The sequence below is a fragment of the Pongo abelii genome, chromosome 4 (assembly GCF_028885655.2).
Source record: "Pongo abelii isolate AG06213 chromosome 4, NHGRI_mPonAbe1-v2.0_pri, whole genome shotgun sequence".
Lineage (NCBI taxonomy): Eukaryota > Metazoa > Chordata > Mammalia > Primates > Hominidae > Pongo > Pongo abelii.
Genome location: NC_071989.2, coordinates 171,214,763 through 171,229,270, shown reverse-complemented (window position 1 = coordinate 171,229,270; position 14,508 = coordinate 171,214,763). Strand labels below are relative to the sequence as shown.

Sequence of the window (14,508 nt, the reverse complement as noted above, 5' to 3'; positions counted from 1 at the left end):
CAAAATGATAATCATATCAGAAGATGTGGTTAAACAATGCTGGGGTTGCTTTCTTAATATTTTAATAACATGGATTCAATTGTTTCCCCTAATCCAAAGAGAACATTCCAAGACCCTCACTAGATGCCTGAAACCAAGGATGGTACCAAACCCTATATATATATGTTTCTCAGACAAACCCACTTATAATAAAGTTTGAAGTGTGACAGCAAAACCAGCAAATTTTTTTTTCTTCTTCACAATTTCATGGATAAAAGATTTGTCCTATGAATCTTAGCAACCTCAGTATACATTTTTTTCTTTCCCATTAAGTCAAGAACTTTCACCTTTTCACTTAAAGGAAGCACTTTATGGCTTCTCTTTGGCATATCCAAATTGCCAGCATCATTACTCTTGTCATCATTATACTCTTTGGAGCCATTACTAAGTAAAATAAAAGTTACTTGAAAGCAAGCTGTGATGCAGTGACATTTGATCTGATAACCAAGAAGTTTCTTAAGTGACTAATAGGCAGGTAGTGTATACAGCATGAAGACTCTAGAGAAAGGGATGATTCACATCCCAGGCAGAATGGAATGGTGCAGTGTTGGATTTGATGCCCTAGTCAGAACGGCGTGCAATTTAAAACAAGAAAATTAGGGATCCAGTCTCATTATTTCGCATATGGCTAGCCAGTCATCCCCACATAAATTACTGAATAGGGAGTCTTTTCTTCATTGCTTATTTTTGTCAAACTTGTCAAAGATCAGATGACTGTAGGTGTGTGGCTTTATTTCTGGCTTTTCTATTCTGTTGCACTGGTACCTACATTTTGCCATATCCAAAAATCAACTCAAGATGGACTAAATATTTAAATGTAAGACCTCTAACTATAAGAGTCCTAGAAGAAAACCTAGGAAACACCTTTCTGGACATCAGCCTTGGGAAAGAATTTATGACTAAGTCCTCAAAAGGAAATGCAACTAAAACAAAAATTGACAAGTGGGACCTAATTCAACTAAAGTGCTTCAGCATAACAAAAGAAGCTATCACCAGAGTAAACAGTCAACCTATATAATGGGAGAAAATATTTGCAGACTATGCATCTAGTAAAGGTCCACTATCCACAATCCATAACAAATTTAACTAAACAACCAAAAACAAATAACCCTATTAAAAAGCAGGCAAAGGACATGAACAAACGCTTCTTCTCAAAACAATAAATGTGGCCAAGAAACATATGAAAAAATGTTCAAAATCACTAATCATCAGAGAAATGCAAATCAAAGCCACAATAAGATACCATCGCACACCAGTCAGAATGGCTATGATAAAAGGTCAAACATTAGCATATGCTGTGAACTCTGGGTGCAAGGGAATGCTTATGCACTGTTGGTGGGAGTGTAAGTTTGTTCAACAACTTTGTAAAGCAGTTTGGAGATTTCTCAAAAAACTTAGAGCTGCCATTCAACCCAGCAATCCCATTACTGGATATATATCCAAAATAATATAAATCATTATACCAAAAAGACACATGAACTCACATATGTATCACAGGACCATTCACAATAGCAAAGACATAGAATCAACCCAGATGCCCATCCATAATAGAATGGATAAAGAAAATGTGGTACATATACAGCATGAAATACTATGCAGCCAGTAAAAAGAGTGAATGCTTGTCCTGTGGAGCAACATGGATGCAGCTGGAGGCCATTATCCTAAGCAAATTAATACAGGAGCAGGGAACCATACTGCATGTTCTCACTTATGAGTGGGAGCTAAACATTGAGTACGTATGTTGATAAAGACGGTAACAATAGAAACTTGGGACTACTAGAGCAGGAGGGTATGAAGGGGACCAAGGGTTGAAAAACTAACTATTGGGTATTACGCTTACTACCTGGGTGATGGGATCAATCATACCCCAAACCTCAGTGTCATGAAATATACCCATGTAACAAACCTGCACATATACCCCGTTAATCTAAAATAAACTTTGAAAGTATATTTTTAAAAATTAAAAAAAAGATGTATTATACATTTCTGGAATTTTTCATTTAATATTTTTGAACCATAGTTGCTCAGAAGTAATTGAAACCATAGAACACAAAACCATAGATAAGAGGGAACTAGTGTATAACATATTTATAATTTCTAAATAAAATTTTAAAAGTAATGTGTTTCTGTGTGTAAAGAGTTACATTATTCTTACTTTAGAATTAGTATTGTTCCAGCAATCACTGTCCCATGTTTTTGATCCTGAAAGAAAATTATTCAAACATTAGATTTACTTTTGCCTGAGACAGTCCACAGTGCTTCTAAATAATATTTGCATATTGCTTTTCCATGGTTTATCCAGTTTAGCAATGCCTCTCCCACTGTAGAAGATTAGTATTTAAATCCTTTACTTGCCATCTCCATCTCCACCACACATAAATTTACTTCTATTTCTCCACTTTAATATTTCAGTTACATCATGAGTTTGTTTAGATCAACCATGCTAAATTTGTTAAAATATTTATATTGTGCTTTTTATATGTTAAGTATTCGGTAAGAACTTTACAAATACTTATTCATTTAATCCTCAAAGCATTATTTCCTGATCATAGAAGCAGGTATTATTATTTATTTATTTATTTATTTTTTGAGACAGAATCTCACACTGTTGCCCTGGCTGGAGTGCAGTGGCGTGATCTCTCTCACTGCAAGCTCCACCTCCCAGGTTCAAGCCCTTCTCCTGCCTCAGCCTCCGGAGTAGCTGGGACTACAGGCGCCTGCCACCACACCCAGCTAATTTTTTTGTATTTTTTAGTAGAGACAGGGTTTCACCATGTTAGCCAGGATGGTCTCGATCTCGTGATCCACCCGGAAGGTGGGTATTATTTTTATGCACATTTTGTAGAAATAAAACTGAAGCAGACAGGAGGTAAGTAATTTGGTGAAGTTCTGTTAGTAACCTGTAGATTTGACGTTCAGTCTCAAGAAATTTGGCTCCAAACCCTATGTTTTTAACTGCTATGTTATATTGTCTCTCAATTTTCAGTGTTTATATTATGATTTGATAACCAATAAACAGCTTGTCTCTGTCAGACCATTTAATATATTAGAATTTTTTTGAATTTAATAATATATATTAGTTACAGTGGTTCTGTTTATGCTCTATTTTTCTATTTCTTTTTGTCTGCCTTTCATGTTAGATGCTTTCTTGAGATGTCTGGTAATCCTGATTCATATTTAAGAGCAGGGACACCATAACATGCATTGAAATTTCTGCACGTATGTAAGATGTTTGTCAACTGTCATCTTTACTGTACGGTAGTTTGAATGGGTTCCTTAGAGAACCTCCAATGTCAATAGCTTTCTGGATTACTTTTATATATGTGTGTGGAGTAGGATGATAATCCTTGGCAAAGAGGCTTCCAATCTCCTGCATAAGTGGCAGCATATCCCCCTCTAGGGACTCCCAGGCTTCTGCTGGAGAGTGGAAGAACTGACACATTGTTGCATCAATATGGTCATGGGATTTGGCACTCAGATTACTTCATAAACAGATTTTTTGTTTTGTTTTGTTTTTTGAGAGGGAGTCTCACTGTGTTGCCAGTCTGGAGTGCAGTAGTGCGATCTCAGCTCACTGTCACCTCCGCCTCCCAGGTTCAAGCAATTCTCCTGCCTCAGCCTCCCAAGTAGCTGGGACTACACGCATGTGCCACTATGCTGAGCTAATTTTTGTATTTTTACCATGTTGGTGAGGATGGTCTCAATCTCTTGACCTCGTGATCCACCTGCCTTGGCCTCCCAAAGTGCTGGGATTACAGGCTTGAACCATTGCACCCTGCCCATAAACAGAATTTTAAATAATCCTCTTGTTTATAAACCCCATTACCTGATGCACCCAATTAATACACCATTTGAATATTTTGTGAAAGTAATCTCTGAATGACTTTCCTAATTCCAGCTTAAGATTCATTTTCTTAAACTACCACACAGTCACCAGTCGATTAATTTTTACCTTACTGTTTTCTCATATTCTACACAGTTATTGAGGATATGTACCTTTGTGCACAGCCATGTTGTATCATTTTAGTAAAGTTTTAAGAAACAGAAAAGATAAATGGCATGTTCACTATGTCAAATTTAATCAGGAATCATTTTTTTTCTTCTCAGAAAGATTTGTGGGCAATGTCATGAAAATTTAATTTCAAGTATGGAGCTATATGCCATATAAAAACAATCACTGTTTGACTACAAAAATCATTCTATAAGATCCACTTCTGAATTCTACTGGAAGAACACAGCTCAGCCTTTGCCATTTATGCATAAGAAACTGGTCAAATTAACAAAGAAAGCACACTGCCTGTCAATCTGGCAAGTGGCCATTTCAAAAATAAATTGTACCAAATTTCTATTTAATAGCCACACAGTAAAGTATTTTGGGAGGATGTGTTAGCAGTGAGAGTCATCAATAAAACAAAAATACATGATGTATTTAGTTGGTCAGCTTTTTCTGAATTGAGTGTAATGTCACTGTAAAAATATATAGAGAGAATGCCTGGCACAGTGGCTCATGCCTGTAATCCCAGCACTTTGGGAGGTGGACCACAAGGTCATGAGATCGAGACCATCCTGGCTAACATGGTGAAACCCCGTCTCTACTAAAAATACAAAAAATTAGCCGGGCGTGGTGGCGGGCACCTGTAGTCCCAGCTACTCAGGAGCTGAGGCAGGAGAATGGCATGAACCCGAGAGGCAGAGCTTGCAGTGAGCTGAGATGGAGCCACTGCACTTCAGCCTGGGTGACAGAGGGAGACTCCGTCTCAAAAAAAAAAAAAAGAAAAGAAAAGAAAAAAAATATATATAGAGAGAGAGAGATAGAAAGGTCAGTAATTTGCTACTTGCTCAAGAATCATGTATGTCCAAAAGTATGACCTTTATTGTGTTTTGTATTTGATAAAAAATAAAGAGAGGGGGAGTTTCATGATTTCCAAAGAGATAAATCAAGATAAATCAAGCAGTGTTTTATTATCTTTATTTATTCTCTAACCTTTAGATTAGTTAACTTTGAATATACTTTGGCATGCTTGAAAATGGGGGTTTCTAATTTTTCCTTGTTCTGGTAAAAAAATCATCTTTGTGCCTTTTCCCTTACCTATTAATATGAAACACAGTTATTTAAGAGCATGGATTGTGGTGGAATGAACATAGGATTTAGGGCCCCTCTACCACACATTGTACTGTTCATGTATTGATCTCTTAAAGGCTTGGTGTTTTCATGTGGCAGTGGGTCACATAATTCTGCGATTCACATGTGGACGGCGTATTTCTTTTCTCCTAATCTTACAATGAGAGTTTAATTATACAGCCCATGTGCTTAACATAGTACTCAGAATATAGTAAATATGTAATAACTGTTTAACATTTATTATTGTCATTATCTAATTCAACTGGCTAATAAGATGTCCTTAATTTAAATAATAAAAGCAAGGTCTTGATTTGTCTTCTTTTGAAAAAATGTATGTTTTTTGGTATTACAGTAGTAAATAATTTTACTCTTCATAAAAAGATTACGTAGATAGGCTTGTATCTCCCCGGTCCAGTTAATGTTTCAGAAGTGGTTAAATCAGGATCAAGCCTCTAGCAAACTATTCCTGAGCCCTGGGAAGAAAGATGAACTTTTCTGTAGCCAAATGTATTTAAATATTTGGTTTTGGTTATTATAATATAAACTTAAGTGTCATCACTGAGAGTAAACATACAGTGCAAAGTTAATAGAAAAAATATAATACACCTCACACATTATTTTGACATTTAAAAACTACAACCCAGACTGTTAGCTCAGTTGGTTCCAGCATAGTGATGATAAAAACTACACCCTTATTTATTTGTTAAGGCACAATGACCAACACCCAGATCACAACATAACAATGAATAGAGAGTTGCTTGAATATTTAGAACACAAATTATAACCAGCTGGCAGTGATGATCTATGGTATAGCCTGTTTTGTCATTTCTCACAGGCTTTTTACAGATAGGCTCAATTTTTTCACAGCCATATATATCTTAATATGACTTAATATTGGGAAGTTGCTTTAGTCCAAATTCCCAGAAGGAACCAAGATCTGCCCTATATTTTGAACTATGTCTCTCACATTTAATTAACAACTGGACATGGACTCAAGAAAGAAAATCACCATTTGGTAGGGCCTCGTAAGAGACATTAACATGAAATAGAAAAAGTGCTGGAGATGGATTATATTTTTCCACCTATGTGAAACTTTGAGAAAGTTATTTCATATTCCTAAGCCTCAGATGTCTTCATCTGTAAATCAAAAAAAAAAAAAAAGTTGGCCTGCCACATCGAGCTATTATGGGGTAAAAAGATACGATGAACTAGGGCTAAAATAATATCGATCCCTACACATCCCTCAGCTAATCTTTACATTTTCTTCACCAGATATGCATTATCTAGACAAGGCCTACTGGGACGAGTGAAACATACGTATGCTCATCTCTACCTTCTCCACAGGGATGCCAAATCTTTAAAAAATGGCATGGGAAGTCTTTCTTCTAAATCGCATCTAATCATCAGTCACTCCAACCATTCATCTATCCACCCATCCATCCATCTATCCATCAATTATTTGTCTATAGATATCTATTTAGCATGAAATTTATACTATAAATATCCTAGGTTCTTCCATAGAAAAATAAATAACAATATTAACAATAGCATTTTTGTTATATTTTCAGTATTCTCAGAACCTGTGCTGAGTATGTTATATGAATTTTTCATTTAACTTTCACTATGTTCCAATGAGGTACATATTATTATCTTTCTTCATTTTACAACTGCAAGACTTAATCCTTCCCAGAAAGAAAATTGTAATCGGAAACACAACAAACGTTTACATTAATACCAATAATAAAAGATAATACTAATATATAGGTAAAAGAGAACTCATTGAAATTTTATGGTAAGTTAGAGTAGAAAGAAGTTGCATTTATTTTTTCCAATATGAATTTCTGATCTTAAGAAAGTTAGAGTACTTTTAAAAATCAATAGTGAAAATATGGTCACTATAATTTAATGTTTCTGCAATTATTTAGAAGTTATATCTATGTTATGATGTTGCCAAGATCACAATTATAAATGATACAGACCTAAGAACAACTTTCAGTCATTCAGATTGCACAGTGTTTGAAGTCTATACTCTTAGAAATTCATCAAGGACCAGAAAAACTGCACGTTTTAATTAGTTAAACTTATATTTCAGGGAAAACAAGTTTATTCAATTTCTGAAACAGAACAAACCATGACTAATAATATCTAAAGTATTCTTTTGGAGAGACTAGCTATAACTACAGTAGATCTTACAAAAGTTTGTGAAAATAATCTTATTTACCCAGATTCAATAAGATATTATTTTCAAAGTTTAGGACAAAAAGAAATTGAAGATGCAGAAAATGCAACAAAATGTAATTGCCTTCAAATACCTAAGACTTTTAAGGAAATAATATTGTGCTTCATAATTGTCAAATATATTTTTCATTCAAAACTTTTCCTATTAGAGTTCATAGGAAGGAGAGCTCACTGTGAACAGTACAAATAATAAGATAAAGGATGTGAACTAAATTGGAAGGAAAGGTCAGGCTAAGATGTAGCAAAAAAGAGGGAGTGGCATAAACAAAAACTGGAAAACCTAAGCAAATGCCTGACAGGAGAGGATGTTTGACATTTATTTATTCATTTATGTAATCATTCCACAAAATTACATCAAGGATAAACTGCATACCGAGCATGCTGATGTATTCTAAAGATAGAAATGCAGAAATGAATACGACACTGTCTCTGGTCCCAAGATTCTTGGTTTTAAAGGGAAAGTCAATGTGTATGTACACAAATGACCAAATGCATATTGTATATGATGGAGGTGTCACAAAGAAAGATATAAGAGAGAAAGGGGCTAGAGAGTGATGCGCGGCAGTGGGAGCTCAGTGGAGCATGGCAGTTTGGATAGGCTGGTTAACAATATCTGCTTTGTCAAGGAGATATTTGAATTGAGACCAAAAGGAATTGAAGAAGTGAAGAAAGACACAATTAGATATTTAAAGAAAGAGTATTCCAGGTAAAAATAAAAGTAAGTGCAAATATTATAAGGTGGAAGTATATTGGGCATATCGAGGGAGGCGGAAATGGCTGGTGTGGTTAGAGCAGAATGAGACAGAACAGGATGTGAGACAAGGCCTGTGAACCATGTCAAAGACATTTACTTATTTGTTTTTCCCCTGACTGGCAAAATAATCTTCTAGAGGCTTGTCTGCAGAAGAATGACATGACCTGGCTTACAATATTAAAAGAATCACTTTGGTTACCCTATAGATTTAAATAGGAAGACAGGGTAAGCATGATGGGGAAACAGCGTGAAGGCAGAGTGAAGAATGAAGGACCACCTTGCCGTGAACTGAGTGGATTTGAGATAGCAGACACAAATTGAAACATTAGTGGAGGTCAAATTTTAAAAGACATTAAATATCACGGCAAATATTTTTCTACTTTATTTTGTAGGCAACTTATTAAAAGTTAATGCTGAAGTATGTAATCATATACAAAGGAAGCTGAAGCGACAAGTTTGAGGAGTTTACTGAAATAGAGATCATCTGGGCTGCTGTGTCAGGGAAAGCTTGCTTCATGGATAGCTTATCACACAGGGATTATCCAGACCTTGGATTGTATCTGGCTTCTTGAGCAGCCTTGTTACTATCACCCACAGTACCCCCTGGTCATCCAAGAGAAAGAAAGATGAGTCTTGGCCAAATTGTGGAACGCAGCCGGCCTCGCTGCTGGGAAGAGCTGCTCTACCATTAATCTTTTGGACTAGGCATATGCAGAGAATGGATGGGCTCAGAGCCCAAGGACAGCTATTCTGAAGATAGCTGAAGCAGAACACTACAGACAAGAAAAGCCAGAGATGTATTTTGGTCATTCACTGACATTCAGTGAAACTGGCTGAGCCCTAGCTGTAAAATTCTGAGAAATGGTGGCATCTCCAGGTGAAGTGGGGTAGCAGATAGAAAGGAGGCTGTTCTTAATCTAAGGATAGGACAAAATCAGAGCTAAAGAGGCAGAATTATTAGTAAGACTAGAAGTTAAATTGTCCCCGATACCAGAACCTTCTTGCCTCCAGTAGCTATGTCCCTCTAGGTCCCCTGCACAGAGACACACACATGACGGAAGCAAGAAAATAAAGTTTAATTTGGAAATCTTATAATATTTTATCAATGAAATGGTGTTCTCCATGTCATGGGAGTCAGGTAATATCTCAGCTGGGCCCAGGGAAGGAAATTTTACACAGATTATATGAGACCAAATGGTATAATTTCCTCTTTCCCTCTGATTTTCCTCTGTACCTCTGATTTTTATCACTGCAACACATTAAAGTGGTTGCTTCTTTATAATTAATATCAGACCTTACATGAAATCAGGCCTCAGTTACATTCACTTCCTAATATTTCTTAACTGACTATATACATATATATATGTTTTGTTTTTCTTTTGTTTTTTTTTTTTGAGACAGAGTCTCGCTCTGTCACCCAGGCTGGAGTGCATTGGCACGATCTTGGCTCACTGCAACCTCCATCTCCCGGGCTCAAGCAATTCTCCTGCCTCAGCCTCCTGAGTAGCTGGGATTAGAGGTGTCTGCCACCACACCTGCCTAATTTTTGTATTTTTAGTAGAGACTGGGTTTCACCATGTTGGCCGGGCTGGTCTCAAACTCCTGACCTCAGGTAATCCGCCCTCCTCAGCCTCCCAAAGTGCTGGGATTACAGGCATGGGCCACCTGGCCTGGCCAATTGACAATATTTTATTTTTCTGTGGTATTAGAATAACCATTATTCTTCATGTAGACTTACAGAACATTAGAGATAGAAGACACCTTGACATTACAATATATGCATTGACAGGGAGGAGAGAAGAAAAAAGAATCAAAATCTATTTGACATCTGTAACAGTTACATTACAATCTTTTAATGGTAGGAGTTATTCCCATTTTACATAAGGAAGAGAGAAAAATCAAAGAAACTAAATAACTTATCCAAAACCACATGGAATTTAAGCAATGGCTTCATTATCCATAAAGCTCATACTCCTTCCCTTCCTTCCTCCCTTCTTTCTTTCCTTTCTTCCTTCCTGCCTTCCTTTCATTTAACCATTTATTCAACCAATATTTATCAATACTCTGCTTTGTAGCAGCCATGATAAGCATTGGTGATACAATAATGAATGGTTCATGTCTTCAAGCAGCACAAAATGTATATTTTAGTTGTCCTTTTTCTCTCTGTATCCCCTTGTATATTTGGTGCTGCAAAAAGAAAAGAACAAAATTCTAAGAAGAGTCTATCAAGAGAAATTTACAAGAGGAAGACATTTATTCTAAGACTCAAATGTTGAGTAAAGGATATTAAGAGAAACATAGTATAAAGCTGTTTCAGGCTGGGCGTGGTGATTCATGCCTGTAATCCCAGCACTTTGGGAGGCCGAGGTGGGTGAATCACCTGAGGTCGGGAGTTCGAGACCAGCCTGATCAACATGGAGAAACCCTGTCTGTACTAAAAATACAAAAAATTAGCCAGGCGTGGTGGCGTATGCCTGTAATCCAGGCTACTCAGGCTGAGTGAGGAGAATCGCTTGAACCCGGGAGGCGAAGGCTGCAGTGAGCCAAGATCGCGCCATTGCACTCCAGCCTGGGAAGCAAGAGCAAAACTCCATCTCAAAAAAAAAAGCTGTTTCAGACAGTGGAGACAGCATATGTGAAGCTCTGTACACAAGAGAGATAACAACTGTAGTGGATGCCACAATGAATCACTGACTTTGTTCTTTGAAGATGAAGGAAAATATTTATTCCCCCTAGTTGCTGGAAGTGCTGCCAGCAGACAGACCTTAGCTGACAGCTGTCTTTGAGAAGTGCTTTGACTCAAGAGAACAACTGTGCTCAAGGTCATATCGATTGCCTAGAGAAGTCTGCATCCAAAGACTGGTCAACTTGGAAGTATAGAGAGCTAACAGCTTCTCTCCAACTCAAGGCAATGCTGAAGGACTACCTCAGTTTTGGAGCTCCCATGTGATTGACTAAAGTCTTTGCTGACTTTGTATCACAGTTCAATATTTCTCTCTGTCTAATCCTGCCTCCTTCCCTTACCTGCCATAAGTATTAATCCCCAAAGTTCTCCTAAGCATCCCCTCTGAACACTAGCCTCCATCTCAAAGTCTGCTTTATAAAGAACACAATTGGCAACAAGTGGCAAAATGGTTTTGTAAAAATTAAATATGACCACTATGCTGGAAGTAGCTAAGATGGGATATGGTTAAAATAGAAAAGGAATGTAAGAAATACAGCCAGAGAAGTGTGCAGGGTTCTGGTCTTAAAGAATCATGTTGACTGCAATCTCTCAAAGAACAAAGCCCACAACAACTGACCTCAAACAGGAGCTCTTCGCAACCTGACAGAAAGCATCTCTATCATACTTATCACACATCCTTGTCATGCATAGCACTTATCAAAGCCACTATTTTATAGCTGGTAATTGGTAGTTTACCCGGCTGTGAACTCAGAGAGCAGAATATGAATCTGTCTTGTACACCACTGCAGCCCTCAGGGCTTAGCACTGGCCATGCAGAATGAGTTCAGTATACATTTGTTGAATCGCTAAATGAATGTTAGCCATCACCCAACCAAGGGCAGCAAATAATTTTGAAAAGAACTCCCTTTTGCCAAGGATGTGGGACTCCTCTCATGGACATATAAAACATGTGACCCATCAAGACCTATTGCTATCTTATGTCTGCATTAATGTAATCAAATTCCACTTTGCTAGTGAGCATGCCCTTGTCAAATCCATTGTGTGACTACATTTTTCATTTGTATCCTGAGAGGCGCTGAATAATTACGTTATTAGGAATTTATAAAAGCTGGAAATTTGTCTGTTGAAGGTCCTGGGTGGATGAAGTGCATCAATGATTTGAGAACCTATGTCAGGCTATAATATTTCATTAAAACAGCTTTAAATTCATGGTGCTCTAGTTTTTTTCACTTAATAGAAATAATAGAAATAGTGGGCTATAAATTCTCTGCTCCTGTTAGAAGGTGAAAATTTTCTCCTGAAAGCTTCACCCCAGCTCTTAATTGCAGACAAGATGAACCTGAGAATTCTAAAAATTGTTTGTTCTTAAGCTCTGTAGAGCTCATCATTGAAAATGTGGGTCTCGTAGACATGTGACTGTTTAATAAAAGTAATTCCTGTAAAGCAGGCACTTGGAGCATCTGGAATGGGCAGATGATCATCCCCACATTGTGAGTTTATAAGAAAGAAAAAGCTGCCAAAAATCAGACAAGCTGTAGGAATCCTAGCTCAAAAGGAGTTTCTCTCTTTATGAAATTATTTAGGTATTTTTCTGTTGTATTAAAGCAGATTCCTCAAATATCCTATCAGCTGGATTGTTGAGTTTTTATTGAATGGATTTTTGAGAAATTAAAATAACAAAGAATTTGCAAAGCCACTGAAGATATTTTTCCATGATATTGTACAAGAAACTTTGTGAATTTACTGTGAGAGGATTGAGAATAAGATGAAGAACCAAAAATGGTATACAAAAGTGTGAATAATTGTGAAGGATATAAGATTACACTACTTGCAAACTTACAAGGTAGCCTCCCACACTTTTATGGAGGCTGGCAGAAGACACAATACTCCTGGGTGAGAGACAAAAGACTATTATTACTCATGGCACAGCAGGCAGTGTGGGCTTCATATTTGCATCAGTTCCCTTTGCCTCTACCTCCCTGGTCCCATGAGTGTGATGCAGGGGAGGACTGCTGAGGAATCTCAAGTTTAGGGAGCCTCAATCTTATAAGAGAGCTACTAGAAAACCTTTCCAACTTTTACCCTAAAGAAAGACATTTTTTTTTTTTTTTTTCTTTTTGTGGGTGAGTCTCGCTCTGTCGCCCAGGCTGGAGTGCAGTGGCGCCATCTTGGCTCACTGCAACCTCCGTCTCCGGGTTTCAAACGATTCTCCTGCCTCAGCCTCTTAAGTGCCTGGAAATACAAGGGCCCACCACAACGCCCGGCTAATTTTTGTATTTTAGTAGAGATGGGGTTTCACCATGTGGACCAGGCTGGCCTCAAACTCCAGATCTCAAGTGATCCACCTGCCTCAGCCTCCCAAAGTGCTGGGATTACAGACGTGAGCCATCACGCCCGGCAGACATCATTTTTTTAATCCAGGCCTAAAAATAAATCTTCTCTCTGCCATACAAGAATATGCTTTCTGTATTTACCAAGGCTGTTTGCTATCCAAATAGCTTTCAAAGTGTAGTCTGGAACAGAAGCTGTCAATGTTTCTTCACAAAAACTGCAAAAATCCAAGAGACACAAGACATCTCTCCCAACAAAAGGGCTATAAGATTGAGTGCCTTTTTTTTAAAGATAAATACATTATCTTTTTCTATAGCTTATATGTTATATACAAGATTTTCTACTTTGTATTGCAAGAAAGACATGAAATACAAAATATTGAAAACCAGGGAGACAATGATCTGATAAGAGGAATATAAGTAAAATTCAAGTGATCTAAGTTCCATTATTTCCACCACTACCCTTAGTAGTGAAAGAATTATCACTTCAATTTAGTGAACACTTATTACGTACTTGGTAAGCATTTATAGACATTACTTAATACAACAATCATAAGAAATGCAATATGGTATTTTATCTGTATTTAAAATAATCAATGAATTAAATTAAGTTCAAAGATTAAATATACCATTGATATTCTATGAATCCTTTTCAAGGCCTCAACCTATTTAACTTACCACAAGAAACAAGATAGATGACAAACTCCTATGATATAGGGATAACAGGTTGCTGTGAAGGTAATAAAAATGTAATGACGATTTGCATTGCTCAAGCTATAAAGCTTCCCACCCTCTCCCACTCAAGAAAGGATATCAGAAAGTGACTTTCTTATGAAAACCATTTTGAATCCACTCTAATTACATTATTCCCAAACTTCTTACTTTATAAGAAGCAGAAAATTATCTCTGGCACACATTAAAACTGAATATGATATGTCAGTGAGTTGTAACTCCATAATTAAGACCCTCCCCTGATGTATATGGAGATATGAATTATAATAACATAGAACCATTAATATGTAGATACATATATGGTTGTAATTATTTGATATGCACACTTAATTTCATAGCCCTCTCATGAGGGAGTGTGGAGTGTGTAAGGCTAGTCTTTGATTTAATTTTGGGGAAGGGATGTGGAAAGGAGGATGAGTAACAAATTTCCAGAAGGGAAAGCTTCCTATTGATGTCAATGCAAACATGCAAACATACCAGATAGCCCTTCTTCATGCCTTTCTTCTTTCCTTCCCTTCCTCTCTTCAATCCTCTTTCCTCCCTTTCATTCCTAGGATTATTATTAAGACAGAATTAGTCTTAAAGCCATTCGTTGGAGCAGAGGAGG

The 14,508-nt window shown here is 37.0% G+C and overlaps 1 long non-coding RNA gene across 2 annotated transcripts in view; it reads right to left on the bottom strand.

The window, feature by feature from the left end:
- The window catches only part of LOC129059606 (uncharacterized), a 104,229-nt gene that overhangs the window by 35,095 nt on the left and 54,626 nt on the right, over positions 1-14,508 (bottom strand). For both annotated transcript variants that reach the window (XR_008525608.2, XR_008525609.1), the window contains 2 exons: positions 14,379-14,451; positions 13,848-13,899 (listed from right to left, as the gene is read on the bottom strand). This is a non-coding gene — a long non-coding RNA (uncharacterized LOC129059606). The remainder of the gene's footprint in view (positions 1-13,847; positions 13,900-14,378; positions 14,452-14,508) is intronic.